Here is a 6,962-nt window from a genome sequence, read left to right as displayed (position 1 = left end):
GGCACCAGCGATGATGGAACCCATCAGCTGGGGACAGAGGAGCCTCTGTTACAAGGGGAGGGTGGCTGCAGCCAGGGGACCCCAAAGTCAGGGATACAATCTCTGCTGCCAGTGCTGAGAAGTCCATATAACATGGACACCCATGTCATATCATTCTGTAGCTGCCAACCCCAAAGAGGCTGCTGTATCTAAAAGGCAACTGATCCTTTGAAGACAGCCCCCAAGCTATATGATGGGGAGTGGGAGGGCCATTGAACAAGAGCACACATTTTAGAGTCAGACTTGGCTGTGTTCAAGTCCCATCTCCACCACTGCCTTGTTATCTGTGGAGCCTGGGGCAAGTTAGTTAACTGTTCAGTGCCTCAGTTTCTCCATCCCTAAATGGGGATACTAATTGTACCTATCACACAGGGGTATAATTTTGACACTGCCTGGCACATCCCAAGTGGGCAGTAAATATTAGCCACTGTCATTATCATCATCATCATCATTCTCCCACGACCGTGGAGGGAGAAGAGGAACTGGGAGGGGTACTAAGGACAAGCACCTGGCACACTGCGGGCCCCCAGTAGGCTCGTTTCCCCCACTCAGAGAAGAGAAATTCCCAGGGAGCCCTGTATCCACCAGCTGTGTGGATCAGCCATACTCAGGAGAGTTTACTCCCTTGCTCTGCACCTGTCCAAGGCCTCCTCTGCAGATAGCAGGAGGAAGCCCAAGGCTTCTTTGGGCTCTAAGATTCCCTAGCAGGGGTGAAGGGGGCCCCAGATTGTTGCCTTCTCCCCTAAACTCAGAGCCTCCCCAGTTACTCCCTGCCTGAGACTCAGGACTAATCTCATTAGGCCTTTATCCCTGTTTACGTCAGGGCTTCAAGAAGCTCAGGTCACCCTACCCGTGGCCCCAACACTCCCTTTCTGACCCCATCTGCTGAAAACCTTCCTCTGGGCCTTCTGGAGCTCCTCCCTGCAACATTCTCTCTCTGCTTGCTGGGACTGAACTCTAACTGTCTTCAGACTTCTTCCCTGGAGCCCCCCTCCTTCTTCTCCCCCAGACTGCTCTAATTGAGGTACATCACCATCTCTGTGTGGCTAATTCAGTGGCCAGTCCTAAGGCCTCATCTTTCTTTGCCCATCAGTGTTTGTCTTCCCTCTGCTGGCTCCTCCTCATCTCCTGGAGTGCCTTTTGCTTTGTGCCTGTGCCCAAGCCCCAAGCCAGACCCCTTGTCTCCCCCTCTACCTGCCCCTCTACGGGTGGCTCACTGCATCTGCTGCTTCTCCCCAGCCCAGAAGGCTCCACACAGATGTCTAGAGATATCTCAGCCTCAACAGACACCCCAGAGGGGGCCTTTGCCTGGAAGAGCATTTCTGGAAGGGGAGACCATGGGTGCCAGAGTGGCAGCTTGGGCCATACCTACCTAGAACACTTTAAACAGGACCCCTGCAGAGTTTGGCTCTTCCTTCTCATCTGGCTATGCTTGGGGCACTTGGGGAGCAGGTTTCTTCACTTGTATCTCTTCGTCCAGATCTACCCTTGCTTCTTGGCTGTCTCGTAAGCTCCAATAGAGCTGGTGGAGCTGGGGGATAGCAGGGCCATATCACCACCCAGGGCCCTGTCACACAGACAGGACCCAGCCATGGCCAGCAGCTGGGCACCAGGGTCTCCAAGGACTGAGACGAGACCTGGTGGCTCAATTTCAACAAGAGACTGAAGGAACATGGACTGGGGGAAAACGTGGCACTTGGGAACCTTGGGATTTCAGTTCTGGCTCTGGTACCATGTGCTTGTGTGGATTTGGCACAGAGTGACACAACCTGCCTGGGCCTGTGTCCTTCAGCTGTACAGTAAGCAGTGGTAGGCAATGTGCTCAGGGCTCAGAGAGTCCAGGAACCTTGCCCTTCAGGGTGGGAGCAGCTGCCCATTCCCCCTGGTCTGCTTCTTTGAGTGGAGGAAGAGGTCCTCTGACCAGATGAGCGAACAGGGCAGACCAGAGAGCTGCTTTCCTTCCAGAATCTCTTCCTCGCTGTCAGAGTTGAGCGCTAACCCAGTCCAGAAAAGGTTTTACCTGGTTTACCTGGCCTGCTCTGAGCTGAGTTTCTCAAACTCAACAAGGCATTTGCATATGCAGTAGAGAGCTCCCCTCCCTTCTGCTGTGATTTTGTTCCTTTTCTGAAAACCCACCTTTTCTGAAATTTGGGGAAGTAACAAATCCAGCCAATTGTTGTTGCTTGTTTCTGAAGTGTCAACAAGTGAACATTTCCACCAAACCTATCCTGGAATAGATTTTGATCCATTATATTAGCCTCGTTTTTTTTTTTTAAGATTTTATTTATTTATTTGACAGAGAGAGAGAGAGAGATATCACAAGTAGGCAGAGAGGCAGGCAGAGAGAGGGGGAAACAGGCTCCCTGCTGAGCAGAGAGCCCAATGCGGGGCTCGATCCCAGGACCCTGAGACCATGACCTGAGCTGAAGGCAGAGGCTTAACCCACTGAGCCACCCAGGTGCCCCAGCCTCGTTGTTTTTGAATCCCAGCACCACCAAACCTAACATATGGCAGGGACATGAATGGGCTGGACAGGCCCCTCCCCAGCCAGCCCATTTTAAGACTTGTTTGGAGCCCCACCTCTCAGACTAAAACGTCAGAACTAAAATTCTGTTGTGCTAATGACAGAGATGGGGTTTAGCCTTTAATTGCTTCTGGATGATGCCATATATATGCATTTGCCTTCCCAACAACACTATCAGTCCCTGTGGAAGAGGTTGCTGGGTCTGCTGGAAGAGCTTGGCTTCCTGTGCAATCCCTGCTGTCCTGCCCCCTTTGGTAGGCGGTGAGGAGAGGGCCTGGCCCGCTGACACTGATCCAATTTTCCTGTTCATCTCTCTCTTGCTTACTGGCAGCTGCTTTCTGTACTCCAGAGCACCTGGCATACTGGGAGGCAGATAGGAAACACTCAACAAGTACTTGGTTGCCTGAGAAGTGGGCACAATTAAAAAGTTGAGAGGAAGAGAACAGCAGAAAAGAATGCAGACCATTTAAACAATTAAGACCCCAAGCAACAGGAAATCAAGTTCACTACCCACTGCCAGTTTTTCAAGGTGCTGGGACCGGGGAAGTCTCCCTGCTGTCACCGAGGCAGTGGGCGTGCACATCCCAGGCAATCCTGGCTGTCTTCCCCATGTGGTCCCTCCCTTTCCCAACTGGGCTCTGTGTACAGGAGAGGAATGAATCTATCAGACACTACAGAGCAAGAAGTGTCACCAGAGAACAAGCTCAGGATTGGGGAGAGGGGGACCTGGAGGTAGTCTTCCAAGTTTATGGCTTTTACCCAGATCCCAGGACAAGCTGCAAGACAGGCCTGTAGATCTCACAGACCCATCTCCCTACTGAGCTACCCCTTAAACTTTAGATGCTATGGGGCTTTCTGGCTTGGCCAGGTCCCTGTTGTGCAAAGCCTGCTGGTCATGCTTATGGAGGTGATGTAGTGGAGCCAGGTTGGGGCCCAGCCCTGCCACTTACCCAGTTTTCATACCTTGGACAAGAGACTTAATTTCTCTGAGTTCCAGACTTCCAACTGGGGTAACTGATTCCTGCCTCCTAGGAGGTTGGAATGGCCACGCAGGAGGAGGCTGAGAGTCACCTAGCCCTGAGCCAGCCACAGGCGCTGCCAGTATTCCTGTCCCCTCCCCCTCCTGCTGGCTTAATTCCCTGAGGGTAGGTGGCAGCTGGGACTGCCCTGATTATATTAATTCATACTGAGGTTAGGGAACTTAACACTTCTAAGGAAAATTTGCATTTTAAAAGCCAAACTTCTCATTCTGAGTGAATACCTAAATGGTGGATTGTTGAAAAGCTTTTCAGTTTAGTTTTGTTTTTGAGGCCGGGCCTATTTCTGACCCATCCCCCACTCCCAGCCCCCAGACCTCCCCTTTCAAAAAGAATGCAGGAATTCAATCACTCTCTCCAAAACTAGTGGAGCCAAATTACTGCTCTTGGGGATGCTGGGACTGAAGGTTGACCCCAGAACACCCTTGGGGCAGCACTTACATGTTTATCCGGAATCAGGTCTGTGAATAAGGAGATCCCCTGGAATGTGAAAAGACTAATTATGAAGAGAATTACAGCCAAGTAGAGGTAGTACACACCGCAGATGATCAGGAGGGTCTGTAGGGGGTCCAGGGTCCGTAGGCAAACTCAGAGAACATTGGAGAGAAGCCAATCAGAAGTCCTCTGGTCAAACCCCCCAAAGGCACCCTGTCAAAGGAAGAGCCCCAAGGGAGCTACCTGGAGGGAGAGGGGTGGTGAGACAAACTTTCAGCCTCGGTTGCCCACTAGTTGAGTTCTGAAGTTAAACTCATCACAGCAAAGGCTTTAAATACTCTGTGGAAGGAAGCAGAATGTAAGCACCGGTGAGGAGGCCCTACCTTCCTGTGCTGAACAAAGACTGAGACACCTGCAGTGTTTTTAGGTCTTCTCCTACCACCTTGACTAAGGTCCTTATATTGCCCCTGCCACCAGAGCCTGCCTTGTCACCCTCCACTACCCTTTTTATTTTTTTATTTTTATTTTTATTTTTTTAAAATATTTTATTTATTTATTTGACAGAGAGAGATCACAAGCAGGCAGAGAGGCAGGCAGAGAGAGAGGAGGAAGCAGGCTCCCTGCCGAGCAGAGAGCCTGATGTGGGACTCGATCCCAGGACCCTGAGATCATGACCTGAGCCGAAGGCAGCGGCTTAACCCACTGAGCCACCCAGGCGCCCTCCACTACCCTTTTTAAACTTTTAAACAACACTGCATCACTATCAGAAACCTTTCTCTGCCATGACTAAGGTCAATCAGAAAACTTAAAAAAACTTTGGAAACACTTCTATGTAAGATAATGAATAGGTATCTCAAACATTATGTGTCCAAAAGGACCCCAGTCTTCCCCCATGGTTGTGGGTGACACCTCTATCTCCCTGGTTGCTCAGGTTGAAACCCCAGGAGTCATCCCTGCCCCCTTTCTTTCCATCCGGCACTCCCACCAACTCTTTAGCAAATCCTGTTGGCTCTGCTTCCAAAATGTGTCAGCATCCCACTACCCTATGGCTACCACCCTAATCCTGAACTGCTATCTACTACATAGTTGGCCTTCCTATCTGGCCTCTTGCTTGCCCACTGTCCCCACAGAAGCCAGAGTGAGCTCTTCAAAGCATGTGTTAGTGAGTGCTTTGCTTAAACTCTCCCAAAGCTTCTCATGGCCCACCATCAGAGTCAAATCTCAGTCCTGGCCCTCAGTTGACCTCACCTGGCTCTGCCACTATACCCTTGGCCATTCCTCTTCAGCCACTGTGTGCAACCTTCCTCCTGCATGTTGAATCTGCCCATTTTTTAAAAAGATTTTATTTATTTATTTGACAGAGAGAGAGATCACAAGTAGGCAGAGAGGCAGGCAGAGAGAGAGGAGGAAGCAGGCTCCCCGCGGAGCAGAGAGCCCGATGCAGGGCTCGATCCCAGGACCCTGAGATCATGACCTGAGCCGAAGGCAGTGGCTTAATCCACTGAGCCACCCAGGCGCCCCGAATCTTCCCATTTTGCTCTTGGCACAGGACTTTGTGCTTGCCCTTCTGTCTGGGTCTCTGCCTAGATCTTGCTATTTCTGGCTCATCCTTCAGGGTTCAGATTCAAGGTCATTTTCTTAGAAGTCTTCTCCTACCACCTTGGCTAAGGTCCTTATATAGCCCCTGCCACCAGAGCCTGCCTTGTCACCCTCCACTACCCTTTTTAAACTTTTAAACAACACTGCATCACTATCAGAAACCTTTCTCTGCTTATTGGGTATCGTCTGTCTCCTCCAACCAGACTGTCCACTCTTTAAGAGTAAGGACTTCACCTTGGCTCTGGAGCTGTATCTGGAGCCTGACTTAGATGGGGATAGATGTTAGAGGAGACAGTATATGGTATATGGGCAAGTATAGATAGTATACAGTATATGGGCAAGCATCTTGGAGAAAGACCTAAAACCAAAACCAGGTGGGGAATCCACAGGAACCATTTATTGAAAGAGATGTGCAGAAAGGGAAGATCTAGAAACAGATGGACAGCAAAAGCCAGATGAGCACGCCATCTGAAGCAGAGTGGGAGAGAGGGCCTGGAGAAACTCTCTAGGTCAAAGAAGGTATCAGCAATGTGCTTGTAACCTTGGACCAGGAGTAGCAGGGAATCACTGACAAGATCCCCAGTTCTCTTTGGCAGTAGGCTCCAGTACCTCAATGTTGTTGTCATTGATGGAAGGCAGATTCTCATGACAACCTGCCTCTCTTGCCCCTGCCCCTCCCAGCAGATCAGAGAGAAGCAGCTTGGGCATCTACAGAGCCCAGCCACCCTGCTCCCACATTCTTGGTGCTAAATTGATTCTTGAACTGAGCAGAGCAGGGAGCACTAGCAGGTTGGTCTGGAGGACTGGATATCTGAGACGGATCTATAGGGAACACCAGCCTGGTGGAAGAGGAAAAAGATATTCTTGGCAAAGTGAACAGTCTATGCAAGTGAAGGGAGGCCAGAGAAGGCACAGGGAAGTTAGGTAATCAGCACTACAGATGGTTAAGAATGACTGGGGCCTGAGGGCTGTGCATGGAGAGGGCAAAGGCCAAGAGTTAGGGGCCAAATCATGTAGCACCTCATAAACTGTGCTCAGGAACTTGTACAAGGCCCAGTTACTCAGTGCTGTTAGGGGAAACAGGTTATGATTCAAAAAACAAATGAAAATTCTGACAAATTATGCTTTCAAAGGCTTATGGATAGGATGCCTGGGTGGCTCAGTTTGTTAAGTGTCCAACTCTTGATTTCAGCTCAGGTCATGATCTTAGGGTTGTGAGATTGAACCCCGTGTAGGGTGCTGCGCTGAGTATGGAGCCTGTTTAAGATTCTCTCTCTCCCTCTCTCTGTGCCCCCCTCCCCAAACCCCTCCCTCTCTCTAAAAAAAAA

General features: G+C 50.4%; 1 pseudogene; it reads right to left on the bottom strand.

The window, feature by feature from the left end:
- Positions 1-1,465: 1,465 nt before the first annotated feature.
- The window catches only part of LOC123953866, a 44,207-nt pseudogene continuing 38,710 nt past the window's right edge, over positions 1,466-6,962 (bottom strand).

Source organism: Meles meles, chromosome 12, assembly GCF_922984935.1.
Source record: "Meles meles chromosome 12, mMelMel3.1 paternal haplotype, whole genome shotgun sequence".
In the NCBI taxonomy this organism is placed as follows: domain Eukaryota; kingdom Metazoa; phylum Chordata; class Mammalia; order Carnivora; family Mustelidae; genus Meles; species Meles meles.
This window is presented reverse-complemented; position numbering and strand designations above follow the sequence as displayed.